Source organism: Belonocnema kinseyi, chromosome 4 (genome assembly GCF_010883055.1).
Source record: "Belonocnema kinseyi isolate 2016_QV_RU_SX_M_011 chromosome 4, B_treatae_v1, whole genome shotgun sequence".
In the NCBI taxonomy this organism is placed as follows: Eukaryota; Metazoa; Arthropoda; class Insecta; order Hymenoptera; family Cynipidae; genus Belonocnema; species Belonocnema kinseyi.
In genome coordinates, this window is record NC_046660.1 from 11641856 (window position 1) to 11663541 (window position 21686).

Consider the following 21686-nt stretch of genomic DNA (forward strand, 5'->3'; position numbering starts at 1 on the left):
GTTAGAAACAAAAGTGTTGTCAAACCAGTTACAGTAATCCTAGAAGAACAGCATTTTGCATCCGACTTACAATCGTCTGAGCCTTATGCTGGCAAGCCGGGATTTTGTAGAGTTGGCTAAGAAATGAAGCTTTCATACCCTCAAGGCAGTTGATTATGAGAACCACAAGATCGACTTTGCAGCCTTGGTACAGCCTGATTAGCTCGAAAACTAGAGCCTGATATTTCGCCCTTTTTTCTTCCTCCATTGCTTATTACCATCTATATTATCTATATATACCTATTACCATCGGCTGGTGCCGAGAATTCAATCACGTAAATTATCTTGATCTTTAGATATTGGGGACAATATCAGGCTTTGTAGTACTGATGCTTTGAGTGGTGCACTAAGAGACCTTTTATTAGAATAAATGAAAAAAATGAATTAGAATTTAGTATAATATCGTTCGAAAATAGGGAAAACCAAGGTTTTATTATACTTATTCGTATTTCAGTACAAAGGTTTAATATTATCATACGAGTATTGAAAACGCGAAGACGACAAACTAGTATTCTAAATACGAAATATTATGAATCTCTAATTTAAGAATTAACACTATGAAAAATGATATTCTTTTTACTGAGTTTTCGAAAAAGAATTTGAATAAGAAAAATAGTGAATATCATATCTCGAAAACTTATTTTAGAAATTGATATTTTTTATATAGTTTCGTTTGAGAATGATCTTCGATTATTTCCGCCATTTTCCGATCGAGCCAAAAGGTTATTATAAACAACATTTCAAATAAAAGATAAATCTTTCTATTTTCAATTCCTTTATTTACTATGGGATTTAAAACATTAGGAATCCTTTCTCACGAAATTTAGACACTAAGGTAAAAGATTTAATTCAATGAGTACAATTTATAAAATATTACACCTAAATACACTCAAGTTTATTATACTGAGTTCTCAAGTGACGCCGCTTAGCTGATATTTTTGCCAAATATTCCATAATATAAGTTAGCCGTGGAGTTTTGTTGTTAGGGAATGCGTTCTTTGCGCTCTTTCGAATAAAATATATTACTATTGTTGTAACTTCGCTCGTCAACTTTGATATAGTAAATTTTTAATTTTCTTAGGTTTTATAAGAGTTAATGGAACATCATTTCCATTTGTTCAAATGAAAATATTAGTTTTGACGGATGAAACCCGCTATATTAATTTTTCATACGCAAACCCTGTTTTCCCTATTTTGAAACTATATTATACTAAATTCTCATTCATTTTTATCATTTATTCTAACAAAAGGTCTCTGAGTGTGGAAAACGAGAAATTCCAGTGGATCTTACACTGATTTCAATTTTTTTCAAAAGCCGTTTTTAATACACCCACATCTTGGTTTTCCGCTTGCGGAATTCCAAGATATGCATATGTTTCTCCATTGCCAAGATGTTGAGTAGTATTTCCAGCTATGAGTTGAAGATCCTGATCTTATGACAATGGCTTTAGAGTACCTATTTACTGCCGCCACAAGTATTGTAAGGTTCTCCTTTATTATTATTATCATTATTTGTTAAAAAAAATTTTAATTGGTAATTCGACTGCTTGGGTAAAAGTGAAACCACATTGATAAAATGTTATTTTTTTTTATTGAAGGTATATGTCTTTGGTTGAAAAAACATTTTTTCAAGATTGATATTTTGTAGTAGAAAAGGCTTTTTTTAAGTAAAAGAAATTATTTTATTGGTTTAAATATGCATGTTCGTAGGGTAAAACTGCATAAGTTTCGTGGAAAATGAATTTTTTTGGAAAAAATCATATTTTGGTACATTGCAAATGGTTCATCGCCCCTACAAGCCCGACGTTGGAAAGTAATCGGACTTGTACTGTATAAACCTAATTTAATTTTAAATAAAAATAAAAGTTTTTCAAAAAGTCTTTCCTAAATACTGAAAAGTCCGTCCCTAGTATTGTCCTAGCGGCAGATTATATTATTTGAGTACCTGAATCCTAAAAACCATTTATAGTCAATAATAGAAATTAACTTTAAAACGACTATAACTAATGACGAGACATATTATACATTAATAACTTTTTATCTTTAATTAGAACCAAAAAATTAATATTTTATTCCAAGTCAACATAGTGTCCGCAATTTTAACCGTCAGGTCCTAACCGCTCAAGAATTTTAAATTCAATCTTTAACATGAATGAGTGAGTGAATGGTAACTTTTTTTTAAAGATGGTCATGTAAATATCTGCAAGAATCAATCACGTTTTCTCCGCCATTTTGTGAAACAGTGCTATCGTAACAGATTTAGGGAGTACACGTATTTCGCCAGTCACTTTGTCAGTCCCTAGGTAAGTAATTTGATCAATAATTAGGATCGTTTTTTAATTATCATTAATTTTTAATAATTTGATAGTCTAGTTCAATAGGTAACACCAGTATAGTGATTATTTAATTTCAAGCAGCACAATGTTTAATTTCTTAGATAAATCGTCAGTCCCTAGCTCATCAGTCCCTTAATATGAATGCAACTAGGGACTGAAGAAGGGGCCAGGACTACCTAGAAGTAGCCGATCTTTTCACTGATTCTAAAGACAAGATGAATCCTATAAAAAAAACTCAAGCAAAATTGAAACCGAGGTGCGCAATCAGGCCGTAGTCAGAATCGGAGCGATAAATCAAAAGTAACTTCTGGAAGTGGTGATTATGCTATTGAGAAAGAAAAATAACACCGCGGGACGGAGAGCGCTTGTGTCGCTCTAAAAACATGGCCGCCGGAGTATACACTTCAGTAATGTTTTGAATGGGAGTCGGAAAGAAAACAAGGTATTATTAATAATTAAGGGCGTGAAAAATGTTGTCACTGCGGTTAAATACTCTGTGCGAGTTCACGAAAGCTACGCCGTCATCCAGGAGCATGATCGATGGTCATGCGATAACTGGTACATTAAAAATTAGGAATAACGGTAATAATGACTCGGATGTAGAATATTCGGTGTCTATTGACAAAATGACATGTTCGTGCAAAGCCCGTACCAGTCAATCGTGTAAACATACAGTAGCTCTCCTGTACTGTAACAGGTGAGTCATTTTTGTGATTAAAATGTTATATTTATACATTTACTTCAGTGACAATAAAGTTTATTTGGGTAATACTGTATGATCGTTTATCTCTTGTTTCATCACGTCCAAACAAATTCACTCGTTGTATTTTTATTCCACTTTTTGGAAGTTTATAAAAGCTTAAGATTCTTATGGAAATTCATTTTGGAGTCACAGCCTTTCACACAACACTTTTTTCTACACTTTGTTTGTCGATACTTATTCGAAAATTCCATCTTCGTGAACAAAATCTTACTCACAAGGCTTTATATGCTCACTGTTGAAAATTATGTCAATTCTTCTTTATTTGAAAGCATAATATCGTCTGACTCATATAAAAACATAACCAAGTATATACTCCCGGCGGCCATATTTTTTAATTCACGCAGTGACCACCAGTAGCGCATGCAATTTTAAACTTCCGATATAGTCAACTTAATGTCAAAGAACGACGAATATCGTTATGCGGCAATTTGTTCGAGTTATGATGAAGATGAAGAAGAATTAACAGTAACCGTTTTTAAAATATATAATGAAGAAGAAAACTTTTTTAAAATAGACGACACTGATGTCGCATATGTGCCTTATGAAGATGTGATTAAAAAACATTCCTAATTTGATTGTTAAAGGTGATAGACTATTTTACAATTTTGAAAAAGCTATTGACGTTTTTGAAAAGTGAGAATTTTAATTACTACCTATTAATATGATTATTATTTATAAGATAATACAAAATGAAGAGACTAAACTTAGATTTAAAGCTTAAAGCTTCTTAAGGATTTGATTAAAATAAATGACTGGTTATAATTTAAAAACAGCATTATTACTTTCTTTTAACTTAAGATTAATATGTGATTGTCTTAACATACGTAACAAATAAATGTAATACAACATGTTTGTGCTTGTTTTATTACTATAGTTATAGTTTGTCATCAGTCCCTAGCCGTATTTGTCAGTCCGTAAATGCCTCAATTTACAAAATCTTAAATTTCTCATAAAATACTAAATTAAGTGACTCGCCCTTTTAGATAGGGTGTACTAAATTATTAATCCACCACATAAACCATATAGGAACCTAGTAGGACCTTAAAAATGAGTAGAATCAATTATATCCAAAAGTTGCCCTATTTTTATGGAATCACCCACATACCAGGTGTTACGTGAGGATATGGTTGCGGGTATTGAAATGGCCCCAGTAGTAGTATCTATTTTATGTAAGACCATCAGTGGTTTCATAACTTTTACATTTTATCGTGGTTCGCGTCGATCAATACCATCTTACACGCGCAACGGGTCATTCCAAATTCGATAAGATAAAACCGCCTTGCTTGCTGCTGCAGAATGTCTCGCAAAAAGGCACCACTTTACCCAAAGCCATCTTTTCAAATCAAATTTCCCTCCATCAAAGCTCGCATTCATATTTTATTTTCGTTTTTTTTCGATCCAATTACATTTTTGACAAACAAAAGAGTCCAAATTAATCTAATCGTAGACGGAAACATTGCGCACTGGGACAGTCCACATATTATGTGACACTCTTAATTAAGAGGGGGCGCCCTAACGTTATAAAGTGTCATGTAGGTGGAAGGTCGAAAAGATTTTGTAACACGTGAGACTTCTCTGATGATGAAGTGAAATTTGAATCCGCGTTTTGAATTTTGAGGCCAAGAAGACGAGCTTTTTAGAAGACACTTAAATTTTCAACCACAAAAGTTGAAGTTTAACACAAAAAATTAATGTAAAAAAAAAGTTGAATTCTCAACAAAACGATGAATTTTCGAAAAAACACATAATTTTTTGCCAAATAGATAAATTTTTAAATAAAAAGATCAATATTAATTTTTTTAAACGATTTTGAAACAAAATAGTTGAATTTTCAACCAAGGACGAGAAAAAATGTTTTTTTAATAAAGTAGTTCCACTTTCAATCAAGTAGTTAAATTTTTGAATTAAGTATTTTGATTTTATACAAAAAAAGATATTAATTTTTAACAAAATACATGAATTTTTAAACAAAGATTTGAAGTTTCAACCAAAAAAAAGATCAATTTTCAATAAAAACTATCAATTTCAAATAAAAAATGAAATTTTTCCATTTTCAAAAGAAAAATTAAGTTTAAACCAAGAAAGAAAGAAATTTTTAACAAAGTAATGTGGGGGCTGCCCTAACGTCAAAAACTGTCGGATAAGTAGCAGGTTTTTGAAAGAAAAGATTTATTTTTAACGAAAAAAGATGAATTTTTTATTCCAGAGGATGCATTTTTGACAAGATAGTTGAATTATTAAATAAAAGGTTAAATTTTTAAAACAAAAAGACGAATTTTTCCAAGGAAATTGAATCTTGAACAAACAAAAATTACTTTTTTACCATAAAATGTTCATTTTGAACTTTAATGGATTAATTTGTAAAAAATAGCTGAATTTTCGCAAAAAATTGGCCTTAAAAAATAACTTAATTTTTAACAAAAAGTTGGTTTTCAATGAAGAAAAATGAATTTTCATTCCAGAGGATACATTTTTTACAAGACGATGAATTTTCAACAAAATAGCTGAATTTATAGACAAAGAGTTAAATTATGAAGACAAAAAAGACCCATTTTTTAAAAGAAAATTTAATTATTAACTAAAAATTTAATATGTATCCAACAAAGATGTCTTTTATGCCATGAAAAATTTATTTCTAATCCAAAAGAATACATTTTTAACAAAACAGTTGAATTTTCTACTAAAGAAGATGACTTTAGGAAAACACATACATTTTTAACCAAATAGTTGAATTTTAATACAAAAGGTCGAATTTTTTTTAATACAGGTGCATTTTCGACAAAAAAGTTGAATTTTTAAAGAAATAGTTAAATTTTCAAGACATAAAGTGGAGTTTTTTCAAATGAAAATAAATCTTCAACCAGAATTTTAATTTTTGACCAACAACGATAACTTTTCTAACATAAAAAATTTATTTTTAACAAAGCAGTTGAATTTTCAATACAAGAAGATAAATTTTATAAAAGACATGTGAATTTTCAACAATCAAGTTTATTTTCAAGGAATGAGAAATTTTCGTCAAAATTTCTACCAAATAGTTAAATTTTTAAATAAATAGTTTAAATTTTGACCAAGTATATTTGAATTTTCAACCAAATAGTTCAATTTTCTACCAAGCAATTGCATTTTGACCAAAATCGAATGCATTTTCCACCATGAAGATTTATTTTCTAACAAAAAATACGAATTTTCAACAAAATTAATAAACTCTCAACCAGGAAAGATCAACTTTCATTTTAAAATATTCATTTTCAATCCAAAATGGTTGATGATGATCGTGCGGTGGCCTGATGCTGTTACGTCGATATCAATTCTATTTTCGAGTCACTTATTCTGATAAGGATCACCGAGATACTTTATTTATTGGTGGAAAATTGCCTTTGGTTGGCTTCAAATTTAAACATTTTTTTGAAAATTCGTCTTTTTTGTAGAACATTAATCTTATTGTTAGAAAATTCATATTTTTCGTTGAAAAATCAAATATTTGTTGAAAAATTTATTTTTTTACCTCTTCGATTTAATTTTCGAACTATTTTATTAAAAAATTGTTTTTTATAAATATTAATTCTTTATCTGAAAAGTTCATTGTTGTATTTTTTTATAAAAATTCATTTCTTAAAAGTGGATCATTCAACTATTTGGCAGATAATTTTTTTTACAGTTCTTTTTTGGTAGAATTTACTTCTTTTATTGAAAACACAACTACTTAGTTTAATGTTATACTACATTATTAAGAATTCATTTTTTCCCCTCCTTGGTTTAAAATTGTACTATTTTTTTAGAAAATGTTTTTATTTAAATGAATACTAATTTTTTTGTCTGAAAATTCCACAATTTGACATAAATTTTATGTGTTGAATTGAACTGGTTGAAAAAATTATTTTCCAATAGAAAATTAATTTTGTAAACTGAAAATTTAATTTAATTTAATTTTTCTTTGTTGAGAATACGTTTTTTCTTGAAAATTCCAGTTTTTGAGCCAAAAATGCAGTTGTCTTAGAAAACAGCCTTCTTTTTAAATATAGAATTCAACTATTTTGTTCAAAATTCAATTATTTTCTAAATGTAATTTTTCTCGATCGTAAATTCAACTGTTTTGTTACAAATTAATCCTTTTGGATTGAAAATAAATCTTTGGTGTTAGAAAAGTCATCTTTCTTGGTTGAAAACTTAATTTAAAAAAAAAAATAAATCTTTTTAGCTTGAAAATTTAATTATTTTGATGAATTTATAGAAACAAAATTCACAAACTTCGAAGCTGTCTTAAATAAAAATACAATTCTTTATTTATGTTATGTTTTGTAAATCGGCTGGTATCGATAGACAGCTTATACTTTTTCTTCCATGTACTAAAACCACCAACTATCATTTTTAATGTCATCTCAGATCATGAGTAATTTAAGATTTACGACTTCCCTGGCAAAGAAAATCTTTACGACAAACTACAAAACGTTTTATGGAAACCGTTTTTTCATTAAAGATCGAATTTAGAAAAAAAAAAACATTTTTTTTTAATTCTATAGTTTTTGATCTAATTTAGACCTTATAATTTTCTCTTCGGGCATAAATGACTTTTTCCTTCCTATTTGAAAGTCTGTCGAAAAATTTGAAAAAAATTCCGCTATTTTTTAAAGAAATTTGTGATTTTCTATAAAAAAAATTAAAATTATTAGAATCTGAATCTTCATTTTGAAGTTGTAAATGTTTCTCTTATTTTGTATAAAATTGTATGTATTCATAATTGTGTGGAAAATTTGGTGACTTTCTAACATAAAAAACTATGAAAAACTGCAAATAGTTTTTTTCAATTCACAAATTTTCGTTCATTTTGGTACAAATTCGTAATTTTTACACAGACCTATTAAAAAAACTAAACTATTGACACAGATTTTCTTATTGTTTTCGTAAAAGATTGTATTTATTCACAAATTTTTGTAGAAAATTACAACTTTATTTTAGGGTTGTATATATTTTTTCGTACAAAATGGTAGCTGACCGTAATTGGATGTAAAAACTTACAATTAAGAAAAAAAAATATGAAAAATCGTCTACTTTTTGCAATCGTAGATATTCGTAAAATTACATACATTGGTGTAATCATTCATCAATGTTCCTACAAATTGATGATTTTCAACGAAAAACTATAAAATATTAATATTGCGCTTTTTTTAGATTTTCATACTTTTCCTTAGAAGATTGATAATTTCCTTACAAAAAAGTTCAAAATTATGAGTATAGTGACTATTTATTTGAAAATATGAAAAGTCGATTTTCACGAAAAAACCACACTTATATTTTTAATGCCAATTTTTTGTTTATTTGACCTTCTATAAAGATGGCTGTGAGTTTTATGCAAGGTAAACCAATTTTGTTCCCAGTAGAATTTTTTGCATGAAATTGAAGTTTCGCATTTTATCAACACAAATTCGAAAATTATATTTTCAGAATTACAGTAATTATAAAATTTAGTTTCTTCATTGTAAGACTTCTATTATTGTCAGGAATTTTTTCCTCGATTATGCAATAATTTGTTTTCATTTATTTCTTTAATAAACAGGATGACAATGTAAAAAATGAAGATATCGATTTTCATATTTTTTTCTTAGAAATGTACAAATTCCTGCGCACAATAATGAAAAAAAAAATTTTGAAACTAAATAAAATATTCACTGAAAGAAATGGTTAGTTGGGCCAACTATTCTGTTTTTAAGATATGGTACTGCTATTTTGTTAGTTGGGACGACCATTTACTTAGTTGCTGGTACTAACTGAATAGTCACTGTAACTAATGGAATTGTTGTATCAACTAATAAAATAACAGTACTATATCTTACTGATTCGATAGTGGGCTCAACGAACTATTTTTTCAGTGTTTAGGGGCTCTCAATCAAAGAAAATTTACTTTGATTCCAAGAAATTTCTTTTATTAAAAAAAATCATATATTGTTCAAGTAAAAATTTGTCTTTGATTAAAGAAAAAAAATTATATTAAATGAACGATTTCTTTAGTTCGAGAATTTACAACATCGAAAAAATTCATTTAAGACCAAAAAGTTTCGTTTACAAAATTAATAGTCCAACTTCGCCAAAAAGGCGAAACTTTTAAAAGACAGTTGAATATTTAATTTAGCGAGATTAATTCGAAACAAAAAATATAGTAATTTATATTTCAAATAAAAAATATTTTTATATTAAATCAGATTTTTTCAATCGATTGGTTCATTTTCAAGCAAATAGTTGAATTTTCTACCAAAATGATAAGAGTTTTTAATAAAAAAGGACCAATTTTCTACAAAACAGTTGCCTTTTCAACAAAAAATGTAATTTTGAAGCGAAGAAGACAATTTTTTTTGGTACAGTTGAATATTAAACCAAAAAATATGATATTTCAGATAAAAAGTTGAATTTTAAACTAAAAACTATCAATTTTTAAGTAAAAATGGAATAGCTAAATTTGCAGTTCAATAAATAGACTTTTATTCAAAACAAAAAAGAAATTTTCAAGCAAAGAGATGGATTTTAAACTAATAAAATGAATTTCTAACAAAGTAGTTGCAACGTTCAAACATGCAGTTAAGTTTTCAATTAAGAATTAAGAATTTTCAGCCAAAAATGGATTAGTTTAATTTTCAATTAAGAAAATTAATTTTGAATTAATAAACAGAATTTCCGACAAAATAGTGGAATTTTCTACAACAATAATAGAATCTGAAATAAAAAAATCCGAAGAATTGAATTTGAAACTAAACACGATCTACTTTCAACCACATAATTGAATTTTGAATCAAGAAGATTAATTTTCAAAAAAAAAAAATTTATATTAAAATGCATAAATGCATAGTTGAACATTCAACTTAAAAAGATCAACTTACATAAAAAATGTAATAGTTAAAATTTTAGTTAAAGAAATTAATTATTAACAAAAAAAAACCGATTTTTCAAGAAAATACTGAAAATTTAAACCGATAAAATGAATGTTTAACAAATTAATTTAACTTACAACCAAATAGTTGGATATTTAACCAAAGAAAAATTAACTTTGCATGTCTTTAAACAAAAAACTAACTTTCAACGAAACAGTTCAATTTCTAACAAAAAAGTTGGATTTTAAATTACAAACCATGAATTTTTAAGACCAAACATTATTTTTTACAAAATACGGTATTTTCAGCCTAAGAGATGAATTTTAAACTACTTAAATTAATTTTTAACAAATTATTTCAACTTTCAACCATGGAATTGAATTTGCAATCAAAAAGATTAATATTCTACTAAAAAAGTCGAATCCTAAGCAAATAAAATGATTTTCTGATAAAGTGGTTCAACTTACAACAAAATAGTCAAATTGAAAAAATTTGGGTTTCTGAATTAATAATTTCATAGTTGAATTATCAATTAAAAACGTTTAATTTTCAACCTAAAATCAATTAGTTAAATGGTCAGTTAGGAAAATTAGTTCTCAATGAAATAAACGATTTGGCAGAATTATAATTAGAACAACTAGTAGCATTTTTAATCAGAAGAGAGGAATTCTGAATAGATGGATTTACGTTTTGGTTTTCATTAATAGAACGTGGAAGCTTTTTTAAAATAGGAGGAAAAAGAGAAATTCTTCTAAAAAAATGAAAAGAGACGAACAGGGGAAATACTGTGATGTTTCTATTTGAATGCTTTAGTTGCAAAATGAAATAATTAATTTTTATTTTTTAAGCACTTCACTCTTGAGTTTTCAACGAAAAAAAATCAATATTCCAATAATATTGCAAAAGTTAAATTTTCAGTAAAGAAATTGATTTTCAATAAAAACCGATTTTAATTTTAAATAAAAAACAGCTAAATTCCAAAAAAAACTAATTTTTATAAAAATAGTACAATTTTCTACCAAGAAGTAGAAATTTTAACCAAAAGCGATAAATTCTGAACCAAAAATATAATAGCAGAAATTTCAATTTAACATAATAAACTTTCAACGAAAAATAGTTTGATTTTCTTATTGGTTTCTATTAATTCAACTAGCATTTAAGCGAATAATCGAGAAAAAGGGGAACTTTTGGAAAAGAGGAGAAAAAGAAAAATACTTTAAAAAGCGGGAGACGAGAGGTTTTGAAACGCCCCCTCAGAATTTTTCATAGAAATTCGTAAAAATTTTCGCAGTAATCCGTAGAAGTTTTCAAGAAGGTTTTCACATGACGATCAATAAGACAATCAATATAAGTATGACGCGAGCCAATCGTAACCACTTGTACTAATTTCAACTGGAGCACGACGATCCTCAACATATGGATCAAGCGAATCTAGCTATTGTACAAATGTGCTATTTTATTCATGTGAAAATTAAAAAAAATTCTTATAAAAAAAATATATATTTAATGGAAATGGGGTGACAATCTGAAGGCGATAAAATAAGTGATTGAGGTTCGTCTTTGGTCAGACGTAAGATCAACCAGACTGAAGATCATTTGAATAATTACGAGAACTCTGACGCACGATTTTTTATGGGAATTTTGACTCGAAAATATTTTAGTTAAAAAATAAATTTAAATAAATAATTCTGAATTAAGAGAGTATCCTATTTCTATTAGAAGGTTCAGTAAGTTGGACATGAATGAATACAACTTTTTTATATTTCTACAGTAACATTTCGGATATCAATTTATTTTTTAATTAATAAAAGACTTCTACAATGAAAAATAAATTTATTACAAAATATTTAAACTTTCAACAAACTAATGAATTTTTGAACAAAGTAACTTAATTTGTCAATTTAAAATTAGGGTAGGGTGGGGCGAGATGCATAGGGGGTAAGATGAGTCACTTCATTTTCTCGTAGGTTATCATTTATTTGTAAATGTTCTTTGTATTAATATCAGGAAAATCATTATCAAACTTCTTTTTTGAAAATTTTTCGCTTAATGTTGAATAAATCTGGAAAAAACGAAAGTACAAATTTTAAGACCTGTATTCTGCTATTTTGCATTTGTTTAGAAGGTTCAAGAATAACGCAAAATCACATATTAGATGTTTTTCCAGTGGTTTTTTTGATAGCTTATTTATTAGACCTTAAGTTTTCAACAGATTTATATATAATTGTAAAACCGAAATATGTGAAATTTTGATTTGACTGAAAAATGTCTTATGGGGCAAAATGAGTCACTGTTCTGGGGCGGAATGAGTCACCTCTTCCTGTGCATTAACCTAACCTCTTAGGGTATCAGTCAGTAGGTTAGGATGCAATGTTTTATATTATCTGATTGTGCAAGGTGTTAATTATGGTGTAAATGTATAAAAAACAAATCTTGTCGACAAAAATTCTCAGAAAAAGTATGACAGCAGCAGCGTTATAGGTATGATAAAATAATAAGAGTTACTGTCAACCTTAACAGAGAGCACTGTTTTTCTGGCGTATTTCTTAAATAAATTTGTTTTAAAACTCGTAAAATGCTATAAAAATTAGAAAAACATTGTTGTGGTTTAAAAATACGGCAGACGTTTAAAAAAACTGTCCAATATATATGAAATTCAGTGTCATGCAGTAATTGCAGTAGACCAGTCTAGTATTTAAGAGTTTACGTATTGTAGAATTTATCTTTTACTGGGATAATGTACATGGTCAAGTCGAAAAATTGCTATATTTATCTCTGTAATATAATCATTAAAAGCTATGTGGATATAATTCGTTTTTCTATTTACTTTTTGTAGTGTTAGTTACGGTAGAGGTTAGGATTAACGATTACATCATTTTGAAATTAGATACTTTAAATTTTCCGTTTAATTTTGGAAATCTATGTGTAAGATATGTTTTTATTTTAAAATACTCAAACTTAACAAGACTTTTAATTACAAATAATATAGAATAAGTCATTTAATTAAGTGACCCATCTCGCCTCAATGTCTGGCTCATCCCGCCCCAGGCATGGGGCGATATGACAGCTATGCTCATCTCGCCCCACCCTACCCTATGAGTTCTCGACAAAAAAGTGTAATAGTTAATATTTAAACCAAAAAATATGAAATTTGATTTTTTTAAAAAAATCAATCCAAAGACACAAATTTTCAACCACAACAATTAAAACTTTTAAACAAAAAATATTTGAATTAATTTTTAAATACCGAAATATGAATTTTTAAAAAGAAGTAAGTTTTTTAATAAATAGTTGCATTTTCAATAAAAAGGACGACTTTTAACAAAATTGTTGATTTTTCAACCAAACAGTTGCATTTTCAATTAAAAATACAAAATGTGAATTTTAAAAGAAAAAGTATATTTGGGAGATGAACTTTCTACTAAAATAGATGAATTTTTAAATTAAAAAGACAAAATTTGAATTTTGAATAAAAAGTCGATTTTCTATTAACTGGTTGAATTTTCAACCAAACAGTTGCATTTTTAAATTAAAAAGACAAAATATGAATTTTAAACAAAATATGGATTTTCTAAAAAATGGTTGAATTTTCAACCGAAAAGGGTGTTTTTGTAACCAAATTGTTGGATTTTCAACCAAACAGATGCATTTTTTAATTTAAAAAACAAAATATAAATTTTAGACAAAAAGTAAATTTTCTACGAAATAGTTCGATTTGTAACCAAAAGCTTGTATTTTCATCCAAGAAATATGGAATTTCTACTAAAATAAACCGAATTTTTAATTAAAAAGATCAATTTTCCCAAAAATGTTTGAATTTTTATCCAAAAAAGATTTTAGTTGACTTTTAAATACTAAAATATTATTAATTTCTGAAATAAATTTAATTTTTAACCAAAAAGATGAATTTTTAACGAAAGAGTTGATTTTCCAAACCAGAAAGATCAGAAAAATGAATTTTAAAACCAAAAAGAGTAGGTTTAAACTAGTTTAATTTTTAACCCAAAAGGGTGAATTTTCAACAAAAAAGTTCATGTTCAACCAATTAGTTTAATTTTCTACATTTTCAAATCAAAAAAATGAATTTTCAACAAAAGATTTAAAATTCCAAATGAAAAGTTAATTCTGAAACTAATAATTGAATTTTCTATCAAAAGATTTTTATTTCCTACCAAAAAAACAAAACAAAGAAATTGGAAACAAAATAGTTAAATTCTCAACTAGAAAAAACAAATTTGCAAAAAAATAGCTAGACCCTTTACAGATTTTTTTTTAAAAAAAGATGAATTTTTAAACCAAAAATAACACTTTTCAACAAAAGAGTTAAATTATTAAGCCAAAACGATGATTTTTCAACAAAAAAGTAACTTTTAAACCCAAATTGGACTTTCTACAAAAATAGTTTAATTTTCAAACAGAATAGATGAATTCTCAACGAAAAATACAAGATTTGATATTATTTCAACAAAAAAGATTGTAATTTCAAATCAATCTATGAGAATTTATCTTTTTTGTTTGAAAATTAATTTCTTTGAACATAAAATTCAATTATCCCATTTCTAATTGAAAACTTTTGTTTTTAGCGAAAAATTTAAATATATGGTTACAAACCATAGTTTTTTTCCATTTTTATTTTTGAGTGGAAAATTTAATTATAATTCACCTAATTTGTCCACAAAATTTATTTATTTAAAATTAATTTTTTAACAACAAATTTAACTATTTTTGACGGTAATATTCTTCTTGGTTAAAAATTTAACTTTTTTCTGGAAAATTCTCTTTCTTGGACTGAAAAATACATGATTAGGTTGCAATATTTTTATTACTGGTCTGAAAAATCGTTTTCAGTTGTCGATTTAACTCTGTAAATATTTTGTTTCGTATAATTATCTCTTTGATGACAAAAGATAATGATTGAAAATTGTTTTTTTTTTTTTTTTGAAAATTCATGTATTTTTTTAAATTCCACTATTTTGGTAGAAAGATCAACAATATTACAAAAGTTACTATTCTACGAAGACGAATTTTTATCGAAAAGCTGAATCCTTAACCAAATCGGATAAACCTTCAACCAAAATAGTTGACTTTTCAACAACAAAATTATATTATTTCACCAAAAGATGAATTATTTATAAAACAGTTGCATTTTCGAAACGGAAATATGAATTTTCAACAGGAAAATTACTTTTGAACCAAAATGTTGCACTATTTATCAGAAGAGATTAATTTCCTACCCAAAACTGACACACAGAAACATAAGGTAACTTTAAATTAACTAAAATTAATGGTCCAAGTTAATGCAAAAATTGTAACTAAGTTAACTTACAGGTTACTTTTAAAAATAGTAACGAAGTTACCCTAAAAGTTAAAAATAACGTAACTTTACAGTAACTTAGTTACTATACCAACCTCCGACTCTATGTGTGACGTGGAACGAAGAAGCCAGCTTCAAGTCCAAAAAATCGACTTCCCGTTTTTTTATTGATTCTGAATAATGAAGATTTTGCCTATCAAATAAAAAACCCACAATTTTAAATAAATGCTCAAAAAATATTGACTATAGAACATACAAAAAAATTAAGATAAAAAATATTGTAATTATTATAATTCATGGACAAATTCAACAACTGAATTATTATGGTTTTAGTTTTATTTAAATATTTAATTAAACTATGGTGCTAATATATTTAAGATTATCTTGCAATACAATTATTTTTCAGATTTCTAAATGAAGCATGTTAATTGAATCCTTAAAAACGAAAGAGAAAACATTATTTATAATAAACTCGTGAAACTATATACATATTGCGAGTTGATTGTTTAAAAAATTGCAAAAAAATTGAATGGCTCCGTTCTATGAAAAATTATACATGGAAAAAATTTGAGATGCCTGAAAAAAACTTGGAATTGTCTGAATTTTTTTTTCAGCATTTGAGTAAGAAACATGTATATGTGACCTGGGATGAAGAAACCAACTTTAGGACCAAAAAATTGATTTTCCGGTTTTTATTTATTTGAAATGATTCTCAAAGCATGAGGCTTCCTTTCACATTGATCCGCTTTTTCTCGTAAACTCATTTTTGGTCCTACGGATTGGTTCTTCGTTCCACGTCACATATAGGTTTTATTTGTGTCAATTTTTAATTAATCGTAAACAACAGAAAAAAATTATCCACCCCATAATTATTATTCAAATTTATTGACAAATTTAAGAAATGAATTATTATCTTTTTAGTTGTATTTAGATACCCTGTGTACAATAAATATATACGAAAGATGTATATGTGACGTGGAACGAAGAAACCAACTTTAGTACCAAAAAATCGATTTTCCTGTTTTTATTAATTCTAAATAATGCTCAAAGCATGATTTGTTTTTTATCGTAAACTCATTTTCGGTCCTACAGCTGGTTTCTTCATTCCACGTCACATATAGTTTTTGTTTGTCTCGATTTTGAAAGAATCGTAAACAGAAAAAAATGATCCAAACCGTAATTATGCTATCTTCACGATAGCATAATCTACCTTCTAGATATGAAAGTCGAAACTATGTTGGTCTTCGGTATCGTATCGTATTCGGAAATTTATAAACATAAGTTTATATTACAATTATTTTTATAAGTTTATATACATTATCAGACATTATTATGCAATCTAGAAAATTCTGCAAAGTTCGAACTACATTGATGATATTAATATTTAAAAAAATTTTTTTAGTTTGCATTTAGAAGATGTTTCGATCTAATTCAGATTTTATAATCCGAAATCAGCTAATCGATGCACTGAGAATAAAAAAATAATAATAAAAGTTGATATTTGATAACGGCTTATTTGACTATTCTATTGACATTCTTTAGAAGTGATATAAAACCACAGATTTTTTATTAGTTGGTAAAATATTAAGGCAGGTCTAAACTGCTGATAAGAATTTATGTAGTCCATTAGCTATGTATGTCAAAAACGTTTATCAATATTTACGACTTATACCTCACATTCGTAATTTAATTACAGCATTAATGACGGTTTAATTATTTCCCCTGAAAGAACTTAAATCGAAAATTTCGAACAAAGTTCCCCCTTTTTCCGATTTTGTACATAGCCTTGATTCATTTTTTAATAATTATAAACATTCCTAATCATTCAAAACAAAAAATTGCATTTTCCACAAAATTAGTTGAATTTTTACCAAAATAGTTCAACTATCAATTAAATAGTTTAATTATCAAACAAAAATGACGATTTTTCAAAAAAAAAATTAATTTTACATAAAATACTTAAATTTCAAATTAAGAAAGATCTATTTCTAATAAAGAGCGGAATTGTTACATTTTCATTTAAAAAATTAATTTTCAAATCTAGTTATAAAAAATTATAAACTAATGTTTTATCTTTTAGGCCATAAAAACAAATTTTCTATTAAAAAAAATAATGTTGAAAGAATACAAATTTTTCGACATAATAGGCAAATTTAACACCAAAATAGTTTAATTCTCCATCCAAAAATACGAATTATCAAAAAAACTTGGAATTTTCAACCAAATGGTCGAAATTTCTACTAAAATAGATACGTTATTAATCAAAAATGGGATAATTGAATTTTCTGTTTAAAAAATTAAATTTTACGTTGAAAAAAAAAATTATTTTGAACCAAAAAGATTTAAAAAATTATACTTTTTTATAAAATAATTAAGCGAAAATAAAATGAATTTTCTATAAAAAGGACGAATTTTCAACTAAAAACATTAATTCGAAACAAAAGAGTTGAATTTTCAATTAATAAAGATATATTCCATATTAAGAGAAAAATCGTTTAATTATCCAAATTAATTAATTTTAAAGACAAGCAATAAAAAAATACAAACTAATTTTTTATTTTTCAGGCCAAAAAGACGAATTTTCATAAAAATGTTTAATTTTGATCTGAGAAAAATATGACGGCTATGAATAGTTAAATTTTTAGTTTTAAAAATTAATTTTTAATGGATAAAATTTTGTCGACCTACTAGGCAAATTTAATACCAAAATAGTTTAATTTTCCACCTAAATATACGAATTATCAAAAAAACTGTCTGGTTTGTCAAATTTTTCGAATTTTCTGCTAAAAGAGATCCGTTTTTAATCAGAAATGGAATAATTAAATTTTCTGATAAAAAATTAATTTTAAATTGAAAAAAATGATTTTGAACAAAAAAGTTGCATTTTCAAACATTGGAGATGAATTTTCATTAAAAAGTTAATTTTCAACCATAAAAATTTAAAACATCATACTTTCTTATGAAATAATAAAACTACAATAAAATTATTTTTCTATCAAAAAGACGAATTTCCAACCAAAAACATTAATTTGAAACAAAATACTTTAATTTTAAACTAAAAAAAGCTATTTTAAAATAAAACTGAAATCGTTAAATTTGCAGTTAAAAAAATTAATTTTCGACAAAAAACGAATTAAAAAAAAATATTTACATTTTTAATTAAACAGAAAATTCTTCAACAAGAGCAAAATTCTCGTCGAGAAATATAATAGTTACATGTTAACCAACAAATATTTTTATTTAAAATAAAAAAACGGTTGAATGCAACATAACTAGATGAATTTTCAGCAAAAGAGTTGAATCGCCCATCAAAAAAGATTTTCAGACCTAATTTTTTATTTTTCATGTCAAAAAAACAAATTTTTAGCCAAAAACTTGAATTTTCAACCAAGAAAAATCTTACGGTGAAAAATATAGTTAAGTTTTTAGTATAAAATGGTTGAATTTTCTGTTTAAAAAAATTAATTAAAAATGTTTTTAAATTGCATTTTTAATTTTTAAAAAACATTTTTACCAAGATCGATTAATGCTCAAGAAAAGAATTAAATTTGAACCAAATACTAAAATTTGTAATTAAAACAGATGAATTCTGAACCAAAAATATAATAGCAGACTTGTTGACTAAAAAAAATTGAAAGTTTTTTTAATGGAAGGGAAAATATAAGATATATTTTGAAAAGCGTAATTCTTAGATTAAAATTTATTTAATTTCAATTTTCAGACAAAAAACTAATTTTTAACAAAACAAAACAAACTAATTTTGAACAGAACTAATTAATTTTGAAGCCAAAAAAACAATTTATATAGAAAACAGTTCAATTTTGAACCCAAACTATAATTTTTTCACAACAAAATTAATTTTGTACCTAATAGTAATATTTTAATCCAGATAGTTTAATTTTTAACCAAATAATTGAAGTTGAAATCCAAATTATAAAATTTAAAAAAAAGGTTAACTTTCAACTAATTTAATTAATTTTTTGCCAAATCTTTTAATTTTCAAGCCATCAAGACGAATTTTTAACAAAACTGTTGAATTTTCAACTCGAAAATATAAATCCTTTAAAAAAAGTTAATTCACAACCAAAGATTTGAATTCTCAACGCGAAAACTTCAATTTTTAACAAAAAAGGTTAATTTCCAATCAAAAAAGATGAATTTTCAACAAAATACATGCATTTTTAACTGAAAAAGGTAAATTTTTAAACAAAAAAGAAATAGTTCAATTTTCAGTTAGGAAATTATTTTCAATAAAAAAGGAAAAAACCAATTTTCAAAAAAAAAGGTTCAATTTGCATTTTGACATCCCAAAAACTGATAAGCGCTGCTTAACTTCGGTGATCGAAAGAGAAGTCTTATAAACCATTACATATTTCCAAGCGGGCTATAAGGTAATTTTAAATAAAAAACAGTGAAGTTCTACCAAAAAGACGAATATTCAACAAAAGAATGGCACTTTCAATCAAGAATGAACTTTCAGTTAAAGGGGGAAAATATTTGATCATATTTTTAAATTTTTAACTCAAAAAGCCAAATTTTCGGCAAAAAAGTTGAATTTTCAACTTAATTAATGACGATTTAATTATTTCCCGTGAAACAACTTAAATCGAAAATTTCGAACAAAGTTCCACCTTTTTCCGATGTTGTACATAGATTTAAAAAAATGTGTTTAAGTTCAAAAATGGTGTGTATGAATTAAAGAAATATTGTTTTTAAAAAAACATTTACTAGAATTAATTAAGTATTTACCCTATATCAGAGAATAAATTTAGTTTAATTCAAACAAACGTTTTTCTAAGTGTATGGAGAAAAGGAAAATTTTTTTTTGGGTTTGATTTGAAGAGGGTCAGAAGAAATCATGATGAATTCTTTGATAAAACAATTAAATTTTCAATGAAAGTATTATCTATCAACTAAAGAAGATGAATTTTCATCAATGAAAGATGAATTTTTAACCATAAAAGTTTAATTTTCTACGAAATAGTTCAATTTTCAAGCCAAAAAGACAAATTTCGTACAAAACACTGAATTTTCAACCAAATTGTATTTAAAAAAAAAAGATTATTCAACTTAAATGATGTAGCTTTAACCGAAAAATAATAACTTTTTTAACAAAATAGTTCAACTTTCAACAAAGTAGATGAATTTTTATCTAAATTGATTCTAAATCAAAAACAGTGCAATTTAATCAAAAAGAAAAATTTTCAACAAGAGTTGAATTTTCAACCATAAAAGATTGTTTAGACAAGAAAGAAACAAATTTTTAACCGAATTATTAAATTCTCAATCTAAAAAGGGAAATTTTCGACAAAAATGTTGAAATAGTAAGTGTGAAATATGGATTTCTAACAAAAAAGGTAATTTTTTGCTAAAATACCAAACAGTCGGAATTTTCCACTGAAAAATATAGATTTTAAACCAAAAAATAGTTTCATTTTTGTATCAAGTAGATGAATTCTCAAAGAAATTAATTCTAAATTAACAAAAGTGAAATTCAAATAAAAAGACCAACTTTCTGAATAAATAGTAGAATTTTTAACCCAAGAATACCAATGTAAAAAAAAGTATTTGGATTTTTCAACTAAATAGTTGACTTTTCCACTAAAAAAATCAATTTTTAATCAAAAATAGAACATTCAAATTTTCAGTTTAAACAATGAATTTTGAACAAAGAAAATTAGTTTCCATATAATAATACAAATTTTCAACAAAAAGCTTTAATTTTTTATCATATATTTGAATTTTAAAATTATAAAAATGAATTTTTAGCTTTAAAAAACGGATTTTCATCAAGCTTGTTGCATTTTTAAGCCAAAAAACGAATTATTTGCAAAACAATTGAATTTTTAACATGAAAATATGATTTTTAAATGGAAAAGCTAATATTCTACCAAATAGTTGAAGTTAAAAATAAATAATTAAATTTTTGATCAAGTATTTGAATTTTTAACAAAATAGTTCAATTTTCAACAAAAAAGATGATTTTTTAACTTAAATGATGAATCTTTAAATAAAACAAAAAAATTTCAACAAAATAGTTCAACTTTCAACAAAGTAGATGTATTTTCAACAAAATTTATTTGAAATCAAAAACAGAAAAATTAAACCAAGAGACAAATTTTCAACAAAAGAGTTAAATTTTCAAAAACAAAAATTATTTAGCTACAAAAGAAAAATTATTTAACTCAGCTGTTGAATTTTCAATCCAAAAAGACGGATTTATAACTGAATGAAATAATTTTTTAATAAAAATATAATTTTTTAACAAAATAATTGAATTTTTAACACAAAAATACGCATTAAAAAAAAGTATTAGTACTTTTCAACTAAATATTTGAATTTTCCACTGCAGCGAGTAATTATTAACAACA

At 25.8% G+C, this 21686-nt stretch overlaps 1 protein-coding gene across 1 annotated transcript in view; it reads right to left on the reverse strand.

Annotated features, from left to right (window-relative positions):
- Positions 1-21686, reverse strand: part of LOC117171336 (sodium-independent sulfate anion transporter) — an 89439-nt gene that overhangs the window by 66344 nt on the left and 1409 nt on the right. The gene's annotated exons all lie outside the window — the stretch shown is intronic.